This window comes from Balaenoptera acutorostrata, chromosome 9, assembly GCF_949987535.1.
Source record: "Balaenoptera acutorostrata chromosome 9, mBalAcu1.1, whole genome shotgun sequence".
Taxonomy (NCBI): Eukaryota; Metazoa; Chordata; class Mammalia; order Artiodactyla; family Balaenopteridae; genus Balaenoptera; species Balaenoptera acutorostrata.
In genome coordinates this window covers 44,056,631-44,078,322 of record NC_080072.1, presented here as the reverse complement: position 1 = coordinate 44,078,322, position 21,692 = coordinate 44,056,631, and the positions used below count along the sequence as shown (strand labels likewise).

Sequence of the window (21,692 nt, the reverse complement as noted above, 5' to 3'; positions counted from 1 at the left end):
CTCCACCCCTTAAATTCACAGACTCGATGAGGAAGGCCTTTCATTGGCTGCCTAGTGCCTATGACTCTGTCCGGCTCATGCAGCTCTTAGACGTCATCCCCACGGAGAGTGCTGTCCAGAGCTTTGGGGACTCAGAGGGACAAGGCACCTGTTACAGCCTTTCCAGCCCAAGCATATCTGCAGACCTCCTTTTCCTTGGCCACAACGTGGTAAAGTGTGTCCAGTTTGCTCTGGAGTAAGCAATTTTATTTTAAAAAGTTTAATCCGAAAGTTGCCCCAAGGTTGTCTGAATGCTGCCCTCTCTCCTTGTGTATTTTGACTGGTTAATATGGTGTCCTGGCCTTGGTCTGACTGGTCACACCTGCTGAGGAGGGATGGAAGAGGTGGTCCTTCCCCCTGTTTTGAGACAGGGTGGCCTGGATGAGGCTGCAGGGATGAGGGAGTCATCCATTCGCTCAACATCAGTTGAGGGTCTGCTGGTCACCTGGCGTGAAGGGAAGCCACTGGAGTGTTGAGAGCTAGAAAATAATATCTGATCTATGTTTTTTAAGGACTCTTCTGGCTGCCTGTGGACTGAGGTGGGGATGACAAGCGTGGAAAGGGAGATGGGTTAGGAGGCGGTGGTTCTGGTCCAGGGAGCAATGCTGGCTTGGACACTGCTAGTAGGCTTCTGTGTGAGAGTGGCCAGGGCACAGACAGGCCTTCGCTGACTGCGCTTGCCTTTTTCCCCAAGTGTACAAGCCCTGCCAATCTCCTGTTCCATGACTGATGCTATTCATTCCACCTGGAATGTTCTCATCCCCTGCTTCCCAATCTTGGCCGATCTGCCACTGCCTAGCTGAGTACCTTGGGCAAGTTACCAAATCTCTCTTGAGCCTAATCTCTTCTTCTATGAAAGAGTGATCATTGAACCGTCCTCATGGGACTGTGAGGATAATACATAGTTGAGTGTGATTATTGCAATAGCCTCCGAAGCAGTCTTCTGCTTCCAACCTTGCCTCCTTACTCTGTGCTCTCTGCCCAGTGATCCTGTGCAGAGGGGGTCAGCTCAGGTCATGCCTCCAGTTCAGAACCCTCTTGACAGTGGCTTCTTGTCTCACTCAGAGGAAAAGCCTTCTCCTGGCCCACAGGGCTTCCCAGTACTTCTCTGACCTCATCTCCCACCCCAGGGCCTGGTGAGGATTTGAGCAGACTGGATTCTGCATAGCGCACTGTGGTGCGTGTGAGTGGCGCCCTCCTGAGCTGTGCAGTGCACAACTTGTGTGGCTGTCTGCACCGACCCTGCCTGCCCCTCTCTCGCTTCACTCCAGCCACCCTGGAATCCTTGCTGTTCTTCAGACACACCAGGCGTGCTTCCTGTCCAAGCTCTTTCCACTGTCTGCCCCTCTGCCTCGAATGCTCTTCCCCCAGATATCCGGATGGCTTGTTCATGCAGCTTCTCCCGGTCTTTTCTCTAATGTCACCCGGTTTAAAGTTGTACCACCCAGCCCACTGCCCCACCCCCACGTTCCCTGTCTCCCTTTCTTGCTTTATTTTTCCTCTTAGCGCTTATTGCCATCTAACATATAATACATTTTACTTATTTATCTGATTTATTGTCTTATCTTCTTTCAGTAGTTCTGAGGGCAGAAACTCATGTTATTTTGTTCACTGCTCTATCCGGAGTGCCTAAAACAGTGCCTGACAGGTAGGAGGGGTCCGTAATGAATGAGTGGATGAGTTTGCAGTAGAGCAAGCGAAGTGCTCGGTGCAGTGCTCAGCAGACAGTCAGCACCCAGTACATGCTGGAGGCTCTTCTGCTTCTTGTTGTTGTTGATGACCCCTCAGGGACCAGCTCATGTTCAGCTTTCTCTGAGCCCTTCCCCAGCCCCTTCCCTGTTGAATTGAATCCTGGCTGCCTCTCTTCCTTGCTGTTCTTCCCTCTGTGCCTTCTCTCTCTGGGTGACATTTGTCACGCTGCATTAGAGAGGCTTATCTCACTCTTTTCTGTTTGAGTTTGAATTCCTGCAATGACTGGTGCATTTGGATTTGTGTCTTTGTGCCCTGTGCCCACTGGTTGGCATGTACTAGGCGCCCAGGAAGTGCTCACTGCAGGCAGCTGTGGTGGGTGGGATGCTCTCGAATCCATCAGGACCCTTACTAGCTGTCCTGGCTCCAGCATCACTGCCTAATGTTTGCACCCCATCCCAAGGGGGATCAAGGGAGAGTTTGACAACCGCTTAAATGATGGACTCTCTAATGGTGTATTTAGAGCAGATTTGGGGGGAAAGAGGGCCTCCTGTGCATAGTGCTTTGGATGGCAGTGTCTGGGTGACCTGCTTGTTCCATATTTGAGAGCCTGGCCCTTTGGCTACTTAGGCCACAAAGGGTTGGGGTCATTCAGTAGAGACAATGTGAGCAACACCAGTGTGTTTGGAGGAGGCCTGGGAAAATGAGAGAAAGCTTGAGCTGGCGCTTAGGGGCTTTGGGGTAGGGGAGGAGAGCATGACTTCTGGAGGTGGCATAAGGGACGAGAGGGCCACCCCTGGCCAACCTGGGGAGGGGGGTGGGTGCCTTAAGAGGCCTGATTAGGTAGGTGGTGTGGGCCCCTTGAGGGAGGACCTTACACGCCAGACCGGAAGTTTGGCCTCCTGTATTGGCAGGAGGTGTCTAGAGTGGGGATTCTGGTAGGGGTGTGGGTAGGAATCAAAGGGGACGGGAGATGTGGGGAGGAGCTCCGGAGTCTTTTTCTCCTGTCCAGAGATGGAGTTGTCCTGTGGAACCCACAGGTGGCACAGCAGTGCCGGAGGTCATGCCTTTAGGGACCAACATTGACGCCCACAGGGGCGGTGAGCTTCATCTGAACCCACAAAGTACATGAGGCTGAGGGGTTAGAGGCAGGGGTTTGGCATGGACTGGGGTGCAAGAGGGGGCTTTTTCTCTTTGGGGGCAACTGTTGGTGTCCTGGGGTCCCTGGGATCGTCCTGCCCTGCTCTGGTTGGTTCACCTGTTCATAAGCCACTGCATCTCTGTCAGCAGCTGGGTGCCGACACTTTGTGCAGGGCCAGTCTGACTCGTCTGTCAGTCTTGTATCAGGTTGCTCCATGGAAGAGCTTTAAACCCAGAGACTGGCAGACTCAGATTCAAGTGTCAGCTCAGCCCGTAACTCTCTGTGTGGCCTTGGCTAAGATACTTGTTCTCACGGGGGCTCACTTTCCTTATCTGCCAGGCTATCAGCAAACAAGCTAAATCCCTGTGTTCTAGGCTAGAGCCCCTTAAATCCCTCCTGCCTTGGGGCAGGATTAGCCTCAGAGGCTTAGGAAGGGCTGAGCCCTCCGGTGGGAGCCTGGTGGCAACACTGTGGAAAGGCCAAGGCTTGACTTTAAGTATCTTAGGGGTTTGAAAATTGTTTTCTCACCCAGGGATTGATTCATTCTGCAATGGAAGGGTTCTCTTCTCCATTCCCCTTCCCTGCTTTGGGATGGAATTCTTGAAATGACGTTGGCTTTGGGGCGCCTTTCCTATCTCCCGTTCTGTACTCCTAAGCAGGGTCCCTGCCCCATGCCCAGGCTTCTCATTTTCCTACTACCAGCCCCTCTGGCCCTGTTTACTGAGATTTTCACTCAGCTTTCCCCTAATTTTCCTTGCTTCTTACTTCAAACCTGCGACCTAATCTGCCCAGCTGGGGCAACCTTAGTGGCACAAACACATATCCCTACACATTGCATCCCCTTTCTTCTTAAGATGATATCCTCAGCCTTTTTCCACCTGGCTCCCTCATTTTCAGCATGCTTCTTTAAGATGGCTGCATAACTATCAAGGGAATGCCCTCAATAAGACGGGAGCTTGTTATGGGGCATTTAGATTACTTCTAATTTTTGCTCTTTCAGCTAATGCTGCATTAAGCCATCTTTGTGTATTACAGAATCGTTTCATTAGTTTGGCATTTATCTAGCTAATGGCAATGGCCCAAGATTAGATAGAGAATCAGAATTTTTTTTTCCAAGAAGAATGAGGATATATTCAGATTTTACTTTAAATGCTAGGAAGGTCTTTGTCATGTTTTCCGTGAATGAAGAAGCAGGCTAACAGTAATGTGAAATTAGATGTAAGTGAAAGGCTGTGTATTTACAAGTAATACATGGCTTGTTTGTTCTTAAGTGTGGAGGTGAGCCCAGTACATTCTCTTAAGGAGTAATCTACCTGCTCAAATTGAGGAATTACGTGTCCCTATATCTTTGGCACTTTATTTAAAACAATAACAAAATAAAATAAACAATGATCTCTTCTTAAGGATGTTTTTAAGAAGTAGCCTAAAACAAGAAAAAGTAAATAGGATTTTTGAGGGAAGAAAACACATCTCCCTAAGACAGAGTGAGCCTGTCGGGAAGTACTCTTAGAAGTGGAAGCAGGTTGCAAACTTGCCAAAAGGTTGGCTTTTTGTTGGCCATTAGGAAATGGCTAGAATGAAACTGAGAAACAGATATGACTGACTTCATCCCTTGTGTTCTTTTTGTTTGTTTGTTTTTGGCTGCGTTGGGTCTTCGTTGCTGTGCGTGGGCTTTCTCTAGTTGCGGCGAGCTGGGGCTACTCTTTGTTGCAGTGCGCAGTCTTCTCATTGTGGTGGCTTCTCTTGTTGTGGAGCACGGGCTCTAGGCATGCGGGCTTCAGTAGTTGTGGCTTGTGGGCTCTAGAGCGCAGGCTCAGTAGTTGTGGCGCACGGGCTTAGTTGCTCTGCGGCATGTGGGATCTTCCCGGACCAGGGCTCGAACCCGTGTCCCCTGCATTGGCAGGCGGATTCTTAACCACTGCGCCACCAGGGAAGTCCCCCCTGTATTCTTTTTAACCTGAAATCTGTGTTGGCTTTGGGGTGATGGGGGAGGCTTCCCCTGTCCTGCTGATCGGTTGTTTTAGTCTCTGTAGATTGTTATGTAGACCCAGGCTCTAGGCTTTGCATTTCAGCTTAACCCAGCAAATGTTGACTGAGTCTTTACAGTGTATAAGGTTACAGGGGATAAAAATTTGGGAAGAAATAACCCAATGCATCACTGTTTCTGAGGAGTTCATGAACTGGGAGTGGGAAGGTAAGACACGTCTAAAATTAATGATTATTCAAGGGAGATTAAGAAGAGGGCCCTGGGAGAAGTCAGCCCCACCCTGTTAGAGAAGGGAGGTATTCCATCTCATTGGACAACTGGGGTGTTAAAGAGTGGTTGCTTTTGTCAGCACCTTAAGGACTGGCTGAGATAGACATTCCCAGCAAAAGTGAAAGGCCTGAGTAGAGGAAGTGGAGGTGCAAGGACATGGTGTATGTTTGGGGTTTGGCTGAAACAATGGGCTCATGTAATAGTGGTCATAGCTAGCACATTATGGAGTGTATCAGGTGCGAGGCATGGTTCTAAGACCTTTATCTATATTAGCTCATTTTATCCCTGCAGTGACCCAAGTGAGGTCTTTTATAATTGTCTCCATTTTACAGTTGAAGAAATAGACATAAAACAATTTATTATCTGTCCGAGACCATAGTGCTGTACAGTTAAGAGCAAACCCAGTTGGTCTGGCTCCAGAATATCTGCTTCTAACCACCAAGCTGTCCTGCCTCCAATATAGGGGAAGAACAGGCACTAGAACCAGAAAGGTGGGTAGACATCATATCGTAGAGGCTTGGGGTACCAATGTTCAGAGGTGCAGAGGTGGGAGAGGGGCCAGAGACGGAGATGAGAGGGATCGCAGTGGTGGGTATGGGGGAGTTTGGTGAGAGCTGTGGGGGGCCACAGGAAGAAGGAGTTTCAAAAAGGGGGTTTGTCAACAAGGCCCAGCACTGCAGAGAGTTCCAGGAGGTGAGATCTGAGAGCAGGTCTGAGCCAGCGAAAGCTGAGAGGGCCTGGGAGAGGGGGCGGTCAGGCTGCAGACACGATGGGCTGCAGCCTGGGCTCTCCTGACTGTGCGGTGCTGCTCACTCCAGGATGCTCTGTATTTTGAAGATGGTAAAGCAGGTGCAGACATTGGGTATGATTGTCTGTGTCCTCTCGTCAGTAGAAAGACGAGAGCATGACAGAGAAGGGCAGGTGAGAACTGGCACCGCTAATTTGGCAAACTCAGTGGCTTTTCTGCAGCCTAATGATTTCTGAAAGCTATTTGCTATGCTCAGGCACAAGTGTGACTGCCTCATCTGAATGCTGTAGCGATCACTGTTTTTCCTGGAAAATTGGGCCCATGTAGGCTCTGTGTGTGGTTTATTTGAGTTCCATTTTTATAGCCTTATTACCTTGTCCTCATGATGCAAGAGGCCTCTCTTTTCTGGAGCTTTGCTGTGAAAATTGTTTCTTAAAAGGCACAAAGTTATCTCTCACCATTGGGGTGGCGCTCTCTCCAGAACAGTGCTTTTCTGCAGACTGCTCATCACCCCTGACACCAGTTGTCATGTTTTTCTGATCGTTTGCAATTTACCGAGAACTTTTAGGCAGCTCTTGAATTTCACTACCTAGGTGTTTGCCACGATTTCTCCTAGAAGAGTTTGCGCATGTAAATAATCCATTCAGTTTCTTCCTCTCTGATAGGTGGCCCTACCAGTGACTTTGTGAGCACCTGACACCCAGTCTTGTCCCCTGGCCTTGAGTTGACAGTGCTGGTAACTAGCATGTATGGAGCCTGAGCTGTTTCCAGGCACTATACTGAAAGATTTATGTTCATGATCTTAATTATTCCCAGTCCCTGTAAAGAAGGTACTGTTCCCCCCATTTTACAGTTGAAGGAAATGAGTCTTACAGAGGGAGAGTAACTTGCCTCAGGTCACACAGGTAGTAAATGGCAGAGTGGGCCTCCACCCAGGCCTTTCTGACCTTGGAGCCCATGTAGTCCATTCATTCATTCATTTATTCATTCATTCAACAACACATGATTGTTTACAACATTCCAAGCACTGTTCCAGACACAGGGGATACACCAAAAAAAAGCAAAAATTCCTGCCTTCAGCTTACATTCAAATTTGGGGAGGTAGAGAAAAAAATAATAAATAAAATATACAGTACGCTGTATGGTAATAAGGACTATGGAGAAAAAGAAAGCAAGGCAGTCAACTAAGAAGCGTTGGGAGCATTTTAAATAGAGCAATCAAAGAAGGCCTCATTGAGAAGGAGACCAAATTGTTAGGTTGAATAGCAAACAGCCCCCCAAATCTCAGCGTATCAACCCAAGAAAACTTTTATTTCTCATATAGAGAAGTTCCAATGTGGCTGCTCCTGGTGAAGCAGGCATCCTTCCTGGTGGTTCTTGAGGGACCCACACTTCTACTATCTTGTGGCTCTGCCCTCTTCAACGCCCTCAGATTCCTTTCCATTCAGCTGAAGGGTGAGGAAAAAGAGAGAGGACTTTGTGGGCCGGTTATTATGGGCCAGTCTGGAAGAAGCGTGCATCCCTCCCACCCAGAACTCAGTCACATGTGTACTCTTAACTGCAAGGAGGGCTGGGAAATGTAGTCCAGCCATGTGCTCACAAGGTTAAAAAAAAAAAGGGTTTTGGTGAACTCACAGTATAGTGGTGAATGAGGTGAAGAAGTGAGTGGTGGGTTTAACTGGGATAGAGCATTAGGCATGGGAACAACAAGTAAAGGTAGCTGAGGTGGCTGCAGTGGGGTGAGGAGAAGATGAGGACCTGGTGGAAAGTGGAGGCAAGAAGTGAAGGGGGCCAGGCCATTGAGGTCATTGTCAGGACTTGGTTGCATTGTGAGTGACTGATCTGAGTTGCATCATGAAAGACTCACTCTGACTACTGTGTTGAGGGAGGACTCAGGGAGAGAAGTCGAGTCTGTTGCCGTTCATTATCCGGTGAGTGGTGAGAGCAGCCAGGTCCCGAGTGGTGGTGATGGTGGAGATGCGGAGAAGTGGTTGGATTTGAGATCTATTCTGAAAGTGGAACAACAGGTTTTGCTGCGGGATTGGTGGTGGGGTGTGACAGAAAGAAAGGAATCGGGATAGTTCTGAGATTTTTGGCTTTTGCTTAATGACTATTAGACTCACTTTCTACCCGCAGAAGTAAAAAGAGGGGGAAAGTTTTTGAAAAAAGATATCTGGATGCCTTCTGGGCCCTGATGTATCTCGCATAGCCTCTTCTCCTCCACAGTACTTTCTTTAGCACAGATGGGCAGTTCTTTTCCACAACTGAGCTTTCAGACAGAGGGAGGACATCTGTAGCTCCTCCCAGCACAGAGCCTGGATGGAACAACTTTGGCAGTGGTCTCACATCATTGCCTGGGATCTTTGGAATGAGGCTTGGGGCCCCTTGGACTGATGTGGAGGGGGCCCAGTGTCCCCCTGGGTAACCAAGAGATACCTGCAGAGGCCACGTCCAATCCATGCTGTGTGTAATGTAAGAATATAAGTGTGTTTGGGAGTGGAAGCGGAAGCAGTTTTCCTGGTTCTTCCTTGGCAATCATGACCTGCCAAGGCAGAAATGAGAGATGGAATTTTTTTTAGTAGATGGTGGTCCCATTAGGAGCATAAGGGGAAGAAAGTCTATCTTAAACAGAGCAGGGTATGAGCTGTGGCAACAAATACTGCATGCCTGCTAGGTGCTGGGCACTGGCTGGGTATTTTGGTTTCATTGGAGAGGGAAACAAATACACTGTTCCTGCCCTCCTGGCAGAGTAGACCCATGTGGCTAGATCATACAGTGACTTGCTGGAAGAAATTATATTTACACCTGAGTGTTTCTTTCATTTTCTTTTTCTTTTTTTTTTTTTTTAGTGATTGTGAATGGTACTGTATTTTTAATTTCAGTGTCCACATGTTCATTGCTAGTATACAGAAAAACAGTTGATTTTTTAATTTTTTTTTTTGTATCCTACATCCTAGATAAACTCACTAATTAGTTATAGGCTTTTTTTTTTTTTTTAATGCTATTCTTGTCTGCTTACATTCTTTTTTTTTTTTTTTTATGTATGTATGTATGGCTGTGTTGGATCTTCGTTTCTGTGCGAGGGCTTTCTCCAGTTGTGGCAAGCGGGGGCCACTCCTCATCGCGGTGCGCGGGCCTCTCACTATCGCGGCCTCTCGTTGCCGAGCACAGGCTCCAGACGCGCAGGCTCAGTAGTTGTGGCTCACGGGCCCAGTTGCTCCGCGGCATGTGGGATCTTCCCAGACCAGGGCTCGAACCCGTGTGCCCTGCATTGGCAGGCAGACTCTCAACCACTGCGCCACCAGGGAAGCCCTGTAGGCTTTTTTTTTTTTCGTACATTCCACAGGATTTTCTATCTAGACAATCACATAATCTACAAATGTAGATGATTTCTTCCTTTCTGATCTGTTTGTTTTATTTCCTTTTGTTGCCTCTTGTGCTGGCTCTTTGCCGAGTAAGAGTGGTAAGAGTGGGCAGCATTACCTGTTCCTAATCTTGGGGGGCAGCATTCAGTCTTTCACCATTAAGTGTATGGTTAGCTGTAGATATTTTTTTGCACATGTCATTTGCACTTCGTTGTATGGGTGTGGGTGGGACCATGGGGTTTTCTGTGGTGTTTGGCTGATATAGGGCAGTTATTATCTAAAAGTTGTCTGTCTTGCTCGAGGCAACAAGCTTTTGTTGGAGCCTTTTTTGTCTGTGCTTGTTGGCATCTCCAGGTTCTTCCGTTCCAAGTGAGGCAAAAAGAAAATGCAGGCCACTCACCATGGTGTCCTTCCTCCGGGCCTGAGGCCCCTCACTGGTCTGCCTTCTTCACTCTGCCTTTCAGAGTCCTCTCTTGTTTGTTTTACATATCACGTGCAGGGGTTTTTGTTGTGCACGGCAGGTGGAAGAGGGAAAGGTGTGTCTACTGCCTCCTCCTGGAAGTGGAAGTGGTTGGGAGAAATTAGAGGATTGGGTTGAAGCCAGTGTGTGAAGGGCCTTCACACCAGGGGTTTGACTCTGTAGGTGGCAGGAGGGATGTTGGAGGTTCAACTCTGCAGCAGTGTGGAGGGATGGGGAGGGGGAGTGGCAAGAGAGACCCGGAGGCTGGTGCCTGGGCCCAGGGAGGTGAGGATGCGTTTCTGGACTGCGACAGCAGACGTGGGGCAGAAAGGAAGAAGGGAGAGTCCATGCGGGCCACAAGGAAGTCCGAGGACCAGGTGAGTCTGAGGTTTCTAGCTTGGGCAACTAGCTAGGAGATTGGGGAGCTAGGGGAGTGGTGTAAGTGTAACAGAGTAGGTATATTCTAGGCCTTTCAGAGCATGACTGGAAGATTGGACTAACTGTGCTTCCCTTCAGGGCCGGCTCCGCAGAGTAAGCCTGGCTGCTGTGTAAAACCCAAGGAGCACACGTTCTGGGCAGAGAAAACATTGTGGGGAAAGGCACAGATACAGGAAACGTCATGGTGGGCCTGTTGGGACTCCAGCTAGCTGAGGCATAAGTGGGTAGTTACTGGTTCCAGAACTGGGAAGGGTGCTTAGGAGTTCACAGAAGCAAGGGGTTCTGGAATGGGAGTTGATGCTGCTGGTGGTCCATCTGGCGCCTTCCATTCTTTGTGTGTTGACATCAATCTTTCCTACTACACACAGGCCACCCTCCCTGGGGGGCACCACTGCTGACAGCCCCCACTTAGCAATTCCAGTGAAGGGAGAACCCCTTTCTCTGCATCCATATATTAATCCTAGAGAAAGGCTATGGTTGGCCCAGCTTGGGTGATGTACTTGTCCTTTTTGACCTATCACTGTTGCAGGCAGTAGACTAATCTGAGCTGGATGGTTTACCCACCCCCATTAGATCAAGCCAGGCCTTTTTTTTTTTTTTTTTTTTTTTTTGGCCACACTGCATGGCTTGCAGGATCTCAGTTCCCCGACCAGGGATTGAACCCGGGCCATGGCAGTGAAAGCTCAGAATCCTAACCTCTAGGCCACCAGGGGACTCCCAAGCAAGGACTTTTAAGGAAGAAGGCAGAAGAAAAGCATCTACAGAAGATAGAAAAGAATATTTACTATGGTTCACTGTATAATATCTTTTGAAGAATTTATAGTATGGCAATGTAGGAACTCTTTGGAGAGTTTTAAAGCAGGGGACTTGATCAAATTTAGGTTTTCTTAAAATTATCACTGTGTAAAGTTGTAGTTGGAAATAAGTAAATGAGTAGAGCCGGGGAGACTGGTAGAGAGGCTGCTGCTGTAGTTCTGGGGAGAACAGATGAGACCTGAGCTAATTCAAGTCCTTGGATTCTTACTTCATTTGGACTTCACCCTCCAGCCACAGCATCAGGGGGGTTGAGGAGGGGGACAGAGTCTGGAGACAATTAGGCAAATAGGGCGTGGTGACCAGCTGGAGGGTGCAGGGGGTGCTTCAGGAGGACTCACCACCAGCACCAACTGTTCCCTGAGAGGCTAGCTTTCTCTTTGGAAACTAGTTATTAAGTGGTGGCAGACTCGACATATCTTTCTTATTGTTTCTTAAGAAATGTGGGTGTTACTGGCTTCTTGTGGTGTCCTAACTGGAAAAGGAAGATGATTGATTCTACTTTTCTCCCTTTAAAAAGTTTCCTTTCTTTAAGGAATCAGATAATAGGAGGTGTGTCAGGACTGCCAGTCGAGAAATAGATGGTTGGGAGGAGGACACAGGCCTGAAGGCCCTGCCTCCCCCATCGCTGCCCCGGGGCCTGCAGGTCTGCTCTGGAAACATTTATCCCTTTGGCATTGTCCTTGCTGGGAAGGCTTGCAAGAATTTTAAGCAAAGAAATGACATAATCTGACTTATGCTGTAACAGATTCCCTCCTGTATTGAGAATAGGCTATGGGTGGAAGTGGGAGTGACACCAAAAATAGAAGCAGGGAAAGCAAGGACACCAATTAGGAGGCTATTGCAATAATCTAGGATGGTAATGGTGGAGGAGGTGAGAAATGGTCACATTCTGAATGTATTTTGAAGGTAAAAACCAGAGGATTGGATAGAGAGTAAGAGAGAAAGAGACGAGACAAGACGAGAATGACTGCAAATCTTTGGCCTGGGCAACTGGAAGACCATGGCCTTAAACTGAGATGGGTAAGGTTCTGGGAGGAGCAGGTCTGGGGGAAGATCAGGGATCTGTGTGAGACGTGTCAAGTTTGAGACATGGAACACATCTCACACAGACCTCCTGTCCACTTGACATCTTACCTGAAACAGGCAGTAGGATATATTAGCCCGGAGTCCAGAGGTGAGGTCCGCACTTGGAGAGAAATCTGGGCATCCTCAGCCTGTAGGTGATATGAGACTAGGTGAGATCACCCAGGGGGCGATTGAAGGAATACAGAGAAGAGAGGAGAACTAGGACCGAGCCCTGGGGCACTCTTACATTAAGAGGTGGGGAGATGAGGAAGAACCAGCAAAGGGAAAGAACAGCCAGTGAGGTAGATGGAAAACCCGGAGTGCTAGCCTGGAAGCCAAGTGAAGAGAGTAGTCAAACAAGAGGGCATGATTCACTGGTAGCAAAAGCTGTAAGAGGAGGACTCAGACTTGCCCATTGGATCTAACAACATGGAGGAGAAGCTAAATGCATGCTTTTGGACCCAAGCTTAGCCTTTCAAATAAGTCATAGTTCCCGCCTTGAAGGAGAATACAAGTGTGCAAAAAAGGGTCATTTAAGATTGATTGAAACAAGTCTGAGAAAGATGTAAAGATAGTATCGTGGGAGCCCAGCAGAAAGAGACAGTACTTCTGGCTTTTGTGGAGAGGGTTGAGGTCAGATTAATTCATGTCTTCGTTCGTTCAATGATTCATTCATTCATTCCACAAAAACTTTTTGAGTGCCATGGACTGAGAGGAAGGGAGAAGGTAGAGTTGTTGTTTAAGGGGTATAAAGTTTCAGTTTTGCAGATGAAAAAAAAGTTCTGGAGATGAATGGTAGTAGTTGCACAACAATGTGAATGTATGTAATACCACTGAACTGCACACTTAAAAATGGCTAAGCTTGTAAATTTTGTTATTTGTGTTTTACCACCACATACACACACACACACAAAGTCAGAAAGGAAAGAAAATCTTATTGAGCCCCACCATGACCTTGGTCTGGAATATGATGTTGAAATGGAAGTCATTTCAGTAGAAGGAGATAATGTGGAGAGAAGGGGAGGAAGACATCCAGCTGGAAGGAATGCTGAGAGAAGGGTCTGGCCACCAGTCCTATCTGTCTAGATTGAAGCGTCCACTGGGGGAGATCACAGGAGCTGAGGCTGCAGACTCAGGCTGAGCCAGTTGGTGCAGGCCTGGCAGCCTGGCTGTGGAGTTGGGCTTGCCTTCTTAGGTTCTGGGAGCCTCTAAAGGTTTCTGCCCAGGGGAGTGTCATTCCAGAGATGTGCATTTGGAAGCTTAATCTCGTTAATCCTTCCTGTTAAACCCGTTGCCTATTAAAAGCAGTGGGATTGAAGCATGCATTTCTCTGGTGAAAATTGTGGCCTAGCAGAATTTTAGATGCCTGGGCATGTGTTCATGAATTGAGTAGGTTATTTTTCTACCCATTTTACAAAATTTATTGAGGATTGTCTAAATGCCCGTAGTATTCTAGGCACTGGAGGGAAGGGAAGGGGTGAATTTCTCAGATCGCTTCTCTTGATAAGCCTACAGTCTAGGAACCCTCATTCCCAAATAAGAAATTATGCTACATTGTACCACATGTTACCATAAATGTCTCACCAGGGTTCCATGGGAGCCAAGAGGAGGGTGCCTGGCCTGCCTGGGACACTGGGATGGCTTCCAGGGAAAGACTGTCCAGTGGATTTGAAGGATGAGCAGTATTTTCTAGGCAGAGAAACAGAGATGGACATCCTGGGAGGACAGTAAATCAAAACTTATTGGGGTTGTAAATTTAAAGAAAACATGTAAATATTCTCTTTTACAGTTAAACTCTTATTTCATTGGCTTTTAGGTGGTGCTGGCTAGAGTGCATGCTTTTGGACCCAAGCTTAACTTTTCAAATGTGGAATGCTAGGCCTTCATTGGTAAGTTTGTTTGATGCCTTCTTACCGAATTATGCTGTCAAGGATTGGTATTTGGAATGAAGGGCAAGGTAGTTATCATTGGTACTGCTCTGTGAAGGGTACCAAGCCTGGACCCTAGAGAAGCCTACAGTATAGGTGGAAAAGATCCACAGGAGAAGTGGATCCCACTGTAGGTTTCTGCGGTAGATGCAGAGAGAGAAGCCAGAGGAGAAACACCCAGGGGTGCAGGGGATGGACGCAGCTGGCCTCACAGAGAGGTGCAGCTTTGGCTATGTTTTGAAGGATGGACAAGTCTGGGGGGGGAGTGAAATAAGCTTTTCAGGCTTGAGAAGGTGGGAGTAAGATGTAAAGAAAGTGGGCTCAGCAGAAGACCCACAGGAACAGAAACTTCATCCAAAGGAGTGGTGAGTAAGAACTTCTGCAGGATCTGCTGGTGGTTGATTATTCTATTCTAGACCAGGGTCAGCAAACTTTTTCTGTAAAGGATCAGATGGTAAATATTTTTGGCTTCCTAGGCCATATGGTCTCTGTCATAGCTACTCAACTCTGCCATTATAGTGGGAAAGCAGCCATAGATAATATGTATATGACGGTGTGGCCATGTTCCAAAAAAGCTTTATTTACAGAAACAGGTCGTGGGCCGGATTTGGCCTGTGGGCTATAGTTTGCCCACTCCTTTTCTAGACCCTGAATGCTGGGCTAAGGCACTTGGACTTTGTCCTGAAGGCAGTGGGAAGCCATTGAAGTTATTTGGGGCAAAGAAGTGAAATGGCCGAAGTAACATGTTAGGAGCATTCACCTGACAGCTGGACAGGAAGCATGGGTCCTGTTCCAAGGCAGCAGCAGCAATCCAGGTGTGAGGTCATGTGGTTAACTGTGCTCAAAATGGAGAAAAGGTCCAATAGGAGAGATATTGCAAAGGAAGAAAGGTAGGATTTATGGTCTTCTTAGACTTTCAAGACAGGAGCCAAAGAAGATGAAAGTTTAAACTTGATAGTTCACAATGGTAACGTTGACAGAAATGTGGCTGTTGGGGATGGAGAAGGGTAGTTGATGCGTCCAGTTTTTGATACACTGAATTTGAGATGGTACTGATTCATCCACAGAATATGTCTAGTAGGCAATTAGAAATGCAGGGCTGGGGACTTCCCAGGCAGTCCAGTGGTTAAGACTTCACCTTCCAATGCAGGGGGTGCGGGTTCGATCCCTGCTCGAGGAGCTAAGATCCCACATGCCTTGTGGCCAAAAAACCAAAACATAAAACAGAAGCCAGGTTGCACAGGGTCCATCATAAATGACGGATAAAGAATCAGATACATTAGTAAAAGTGACCACTTATGGAGAGTTTGGATGGTAAAAGAACGGAGACACAAAGATTTCAGCATCTGCATGCCAAAATAACCTTTTCTTTAGCTTTGAGGCAAGCAAAGCATGCCATGACCGGTTCTCTTGTCCTTCTCTGGAGCCAAGTGTGTTTTGGGAGTTTGTGTGTACCTTGGGCTTGTGATTGTGTTCTTATGCTTTCTTTGAGGTGTGGTGTTCTGAGCTGTCATAACTTGCACCAACGGAATCCAGCGCATGTTTGGACCCTTGCCATGAGACAAGATGTGATCTGTTGGGGAAATAGTTGCATTTGCCTGAATTGGAGGAGAAAATAGGGTAGAGCAAGAAACGGAAATGAAACTCCTTACTGCAGAGTCTGCCCAAGTATGGGAATTTGCGATAATTCCTCAAGTCACTCAACTAGATAGCAATTTATGTTCCGAGCATTTTGAGTGTGTGTTCTTTGGTTTGAATTCTGAGTAGTCTTTGGCTCGGTTTTTGTAAATATAGCAGTTAGAGATGGAGTCATAAAAGCAACAGGTGGAACTGGTTTGGAGCCTCCGTTTAGTGAAGTCTCACTATGTCCCAGGCATAGTGCTGAGTACTCTGTAGGTATCATTTTATTTCATCTTTGCAACAACCTGTGAAAGAGGAATTAGTGTTCCCACTTCAGCAATAAGGAAATTAAATCACAAGAGGTTGCCTGAGGTTACAAGGGATTTGAACCCAGACCTATCTGACCCCTTAGTTTATGCCACTTTCTGTTTTCTCCCACCTGAGTCTGGAATTTCTCCTCTAACTTACATAGAAGGACTAGAGACAGAATGAGTTCTTAAGGTTAAATATTCAGAGCCTATGGTGGGTGTTTCTGCTTCTTAGGAGTCTATTAAAAGTGTGGAAGAAGTATGGGATCCCTGGGGGAGACTAAGGCCAAACTTCAAACACTGTTTCCCCTGCTGAAATTTTCATTTAGTTGGAGAAGGTGGCAGCCTTGGGCTTGGAAAGGAAATCTCACTAGAAGGCATGACAGGCAGATTCCAGTCCTAGCTCTAAGGCAGTTATAATCTACTTTTTGTTTAAATACTTGCATCTCTCTCTGCTCACCTCCAACTTCAAGGTCCGAGGGCAGGGTCCTGCATTGACTTGTTTCCCACCGTACCCCCAGCATCCAGCCTGGTGTCAGGCGTGTAGCATGTGCTGATTGAATATTCGTTGTTTCTAGTGAGCCAGGCAACTTGGGACAAGGAGCTTCACCTCTATGTGCCAGGCACTGCCGTCGGCACTGCAGTTTTGGAGGTGACACAGGACAGGTTCTGTCCTCATGAGGCAGACGAGCTAGCAGGGGAGACAGACAGAATAAACAGGTGAGATGTGCAGTCTGAGGTCAGGCAGGCAGGATAATCCTCTGAAGAAAGTCATAATAATGCACTTTGGGGTGACTGCAGACATGTCGTCTAAGCTGTCCACTCTGTTTTAATTCTTTCGCTTGGCTGTAGTGGCTAACACCCAGCTAACTGCTCCCCGCAGCGAGAGCTCCCTCCTGGGGCCAGAGCAGCCTCCCGCCTCAGGCAGGGCTGAGCGCTCCCCTCCCGGCCCCTCTCCTCTGCTCACCCTCCCGTCTGGCCTGCCATCCCCTGGTTCTCCTCCAACTCCGTAGACCTCGACTCCGCAGCCTGCTGTGCCGGTTCTCTTTTCTCTGTCTTTAGCTTAATAAGGTTTTGCTTGATCTCTTTCTGGTCAGTCCCAGTATTCTTCCCCGGTGAACTCATCCACTGTTCACCTCTCTCCTGAAGTCACCCAGATCTGCAGATCCAGCCCAGAACCTCTGCCCAGCCCTCCTTCCTAGCTCCTATCCTGTGGGCACCTCCAACTCAGCCCTCGCCTGGTACCCAGTGTGTCTGTCTCCCTGTGGTGCCTGCCTGGGGTGGGACTACACCCCCTCAGTCATGTCGACTGCAGGAGTCACCCTTGGCTTTGTCCTTTCCCTCAACTGTCGTCTTCCATTGGTTACCTTTTCTGGAAGAGCCCATCTTCTGATTTGTCACTCCCTGCCCACCCCTTCATTTAGGACTCCTCATTTGGATTGTTTCAATAGCCTCTTCGTTGGTCTCCCTGGGCACACTTTGTCCTCCTTCAGTCCACCTCCACTTCCTAGCAGCATGATGTTTCTAACTCACGCATCTATCATGGCTTTCTCCTGCTTAAACTTCTCCAGGGGCTCCTCATTGCTTATAGAATAGAACTTAAACCCCCTCAGCGGGCCTGCAGTCTTTTCATAACTGGCCTTTGGCCACCTTCCCTATTTCACTTTTTCCCTAACCCGTATTCTCACCTCACTCAGCCCGGCCTCTCAACAGCCATCACCTCTTGGTGCCTTTGCCAGAACTGGGCCCTTTCCTGGGAATGACCCACCCCCTGCTCCCCATTTCGCTAACTCAGGTCAGGTTTCTGCTTTTCTGGACACCTTCCTTCCCCACCCTGCACTTCTCTGTGACCTGGAGATGACCTTCCTCCTGGCTTCCAGAACACCCTGCATTACTCTCTCTCCCAAAACATTTATTGGCGTAACTGTTGATTTACTATCCGTTATGCTCAGTAAACTGAGCTCCTTAAGGGTGGGGAACACACACCCACCCACACACACACAATCTCTGGGTTCTCGGTGCCAGCACTATGTACCTGGTTCAGGAAGTGTTTGTTGAAAGAGTGAGGATGCAAAGTCTGTTTGTGCAGCCAAACAACAGATTTTATAACGTGATCAAATGTATTTGAAACTGGAGGTTCATTGGCTATTGAGTTGGGTGGGGCCTCCTTGCTTCTCAGTTTTGATGGCAGGATAGGTTGTCGTGGGCCTGGGTTTGTGGTTGCCTATTGCATCTCTCAGCCTACTGAGGCCTCGGGAATATAACTTCTCTATATTCTTTGACCCTGACTTTTTTATTTTTAACTCCTGTTGTTGATGGGATAGTAAAGCAATGCAAAATGAAAAATAGTCCATCAAAGAATGCTGAGGAGTGAGGTCCACCCAGCTTCCTGGATGAATCCCAAATTTCCTAAATTATTCAAAATAATGATTCTTGCTAACCACTGACAGCTTTTCCCTTTCGCAGTCCAGCTGAGAGTGCTTTTCTGGCTGCGGGATGAGGATAGCTGGTGGTCCTTTGTGGAGGTGCCCGACGGCATCTTTATCTTCATTTGGAACCTTGTAAAGTCCTCAGTGAATACTGAGGAGTAGCAAATAGGAAGAGGCTCTGAGCCCAGGGATGCCAGGTCTGTGTCTGTATTCACCACGGGAGCTGCTGCGATGCACCTAGGTGCTAGCTGGTACCTTCTCATGTTTTCATGTGGGGCTTTCAGCTTGATGCTGTTGCCTCTCCTTCACCTCCTGGTTCTGCCACAGGACTGGGAAGTTGTGCGGAGAATGCAGGTTTTCTTTGCGGGTTCACAGTAATCTGGGAAGGCTTCCTTGAAGAAGAAGCCATTTTCAACACAGACGTGTCCTACTGACCAGGGTGCTCCAGCGGGCACTTGGGGCTGCTTTCCTTGCCTGGAAATACTGATGATGCTGCTGCTTTCCCTTTCAGGGACTTTCCAGAAGCTCTTCCCTCAGCAGGGAATGCATTTTCCTTCTGGTTTGCCTGGTTCATGCCCATTCAGCCTTCAGATATCAGCTGACTTGCTTCTTCTTGGGAAGCCTTCCCTGACCTCCTTGATAAGAAACCTAGGTCTTATCATCACCATTACTGTTATCACTTTATATTGCTTATTGATTGCTCACAATGGGGCAGACATTGTCAAAGTGCTTGGTGGGTAACCACTTAGTATTAGGGCCTCAGGAGGTGTTGGCTGAGGTCAGGGTTATCATTATTACCCCAAAGATACCTTTCAAGGAAACTGAGGCCCAGATCAGTTGTGGGCATGCGAGCAGGGTTTGTCCCCAGGCGCCTGACTGGGTCTGTGCTGCTACCCATTCTTCTCTACTCTGCAGGCCCCTCTGCCAGGCATTCAGCAGCCCATCCTCCCACTCATTTCAGCACTCACCCCAGAGGCCATTTTACATTTGTTTGTGTGGTTATAGATGAATGAATGTTCATTCTCCCACTGGGCAGCCTGGTAAGCCCCAGGATCGCAGGAGCCTGACCTCTAGGCAGGCACTCAAGGCAGAGTGACCGGCAGCCTGCCTGCCTAGACAGCCGCTCACCCGCCGAATCTCCTTGCCCCTTGCATCACAAGAGTCTGGGCTGTGAACATGAACTCCCTGGGCGGTCCCCACAATTTAGCCTGCACCCTCCCCTCCTGTTTCCATGTCAGAGCCAGTGGTGCGAAGGAAGCACCTGTCCCTAGCTGGGTCTGTCCCTTTGTCTTTCCTCCACCTTGTGAAGCCACCCTCATCCTTGTATAAGGAAGCAGACCCCTTTCTTCCCCCGGAACAGAGCCCTCACCCGTCCTCTGCTCCTCTGGACCTGCACACGCTCGGGATGGCTCTGACCACAGTGGGCCATCCTGACCCGTGTTCCTGTCCTCCTTGTCCTTCTGCAGCTGCTCGGGACCATCCCTGGTGTGGCCTCTGTGGCCAGGCAGTGTCTTGTGTAGTCAGGGCTGAGGGGGCCACAGAGGGGTAAGAGGACCGAAGTTACTACCCTAAGAGCAGCTGCACCATGGTTCCGAGTGTGTGGGGTGTACCTGTGCTGGTGAGTGTGTATGGGGGGGTGTGTGTTTCTTGCTCGATGTTTTTACTTGCATAATTTATCCTCGTGCACCTTAGAGACCATGCCTCCTTCTCTCAGGGGTCTAATGTAGGGCTCTGAATAATAGATATTCCAGAGCCGTTGGCTAAATAGATCTTTCCTCCTCTCTCTAGCTGAAGGCGCCTCCCCTTTTCCCCATCCCCGCTTTGGTACCTCTGCGACCATTTCATAGGGTTGTTGTGACTATCAGGACCCCCTTCCCAGACCCCATTCAGACAGCAGTGATGTGAAAGCCCCATCTAGACCTTGGCAGGCTGGCAGGGCGCCAGGCTACACTGCCCAAGCTGGCAGCAGGGAAGCCCGGTCCCCCAGGGGCACCTCACCAGGCTTCCAGGGCCCGGCTGGCTGAGCTCTGAGAGATTCACACTGGTTTTGAGTGGGAAAAATAAAAATTAAAAGTGGCTTCTGACCAAGTGGGGAAAGTGGGCAGGGGCGGGCGTGGGGAGCAGGAGGACATTAGCCACGGCTTCCCGCTTCCTTACATTTGCTGGAAACAAACTGAGATCAGCTTACAGCCTCTGGGACACCCAGCACACTGGTCTCGGGCCCTGGAAGCAGACCTGCTTCACAGTGTCAGCTCTGCGCCTACTAGTGGTGGGGCTTAAGACAGATCACCCACGCTCTCTAAGCCTCAGTTTTCTCACCTGTATAACAGGATGATGATCATAGTAATCACCTCTGTGAGGTTCTTGTGAGGGTGAAATGAAAACATGCTTAGCACTGTACACGGTGTGTAGAAAATGCCAACTATTTGTTATCATTTTACTGTTGTTTTTGAAAAGTAGCATTGTCAATAATTGTAAGAAGACTTTGGACAACATACAAAGTCTAAAATGCACAGTTAAAGGCTGTGAGCAGTAAATGAGATGGGTGTGTGGGAAAAGCACTTTGTGAATTGCAAATTGCGTGCAGGTATTATTATTAGCACAGATAACTTATTGTTTTGGCTTTGAAAAAAATGACAGAGCACAATTTTATGATGTTGAGTCTAAGTTCTTTACTGTTTTTGGTTTTTGTTTTGGAGGGAGATTTGTCAGACAGGCCTTAATTGGAATCTTGCCCAGAGGCTGTGTGACCCACATTGGTGATCCCAGGTGCCCAATGTCTGAAGAGCCCCTGGCACAGAGGATCAGTTCTGTGGCTGCTCATATTATTTTAAATTTTTTATGATAAACGTTTAATACATAGTGGTATAGTAAGTTCTCGTAAGTCCATTGATAGTAAATTGTGGGCATTTGCTTAGGACAAATTCCTGAGAATTTGCTTGTGAAATTCTCACTCTCAGAGTTTTGTACCTAATATAGCTGAAGAAATGTAAGCAATTTATTCAGCATTTGATGTAGATGAATACCACTGTTTTCTCAAGTATGTTAGAAATATTTTCTTCACATCAACTGCTTGCCTCTCTTGTGTTTTTTCTCCATCCCATACCATTTCATTGTCTCCTCCCATCCTTCCAAAAATGAAATCGAACAAAAATTTTAAATGTAGATACTTTTAGACAGAGGTTGAAAATTCTCTACTTATTGGCTGCATCTGGCCTGCAGATGTATTTTGTTAAGTGCTCACAATGTTTTAAAACCTTTAAGTTAGTGGGTAACATTTAAAAGTTGGTAGATATTATCTAGAAATCTGGATTTCCAGATCTTTACAAAAATCCAAAAGTCTAGCAGTGCTGGACCCTCATGGTGGTGATGAAGCATGGTGGTCCCTC

General features: G+C 47.9%; 1 protein-coding gene across 7 annotated transcripts in view; it reads left to right on the top strand.

Moving 5' to 3' along the window:
- BMAL1 (basic helix-loop-helix ARNT like 1) overlaps nt 1-21,692 on the top strand; it is a 104,156-nt gene that overhangs the window by 17,314 nt on the left and 65,150 nt on the right. For 3 of the 7 annotated variants that reach the window (XM_057552131.1, XM_057552134.1, XM_057552130.1), the window contains exon 2: nt 13,835-13,907. The exons of 1 other annotated variant lie outside the window; for it this stretch is intronic. The gene's annotated coding sequence lies outside the window, so the exon portion shown is untranslated. Of the gene's footprint in view, nt 1-9,503; nt 10,077-11,859; nt 11,974-13,834; nt 13,908-21,692 lie in introns of those variants that run through there. 3 more of the 7 variants (XM_007174897.3, XM_057552132.1, XM_007174896.3) reach the window with 3 other exon arrangements.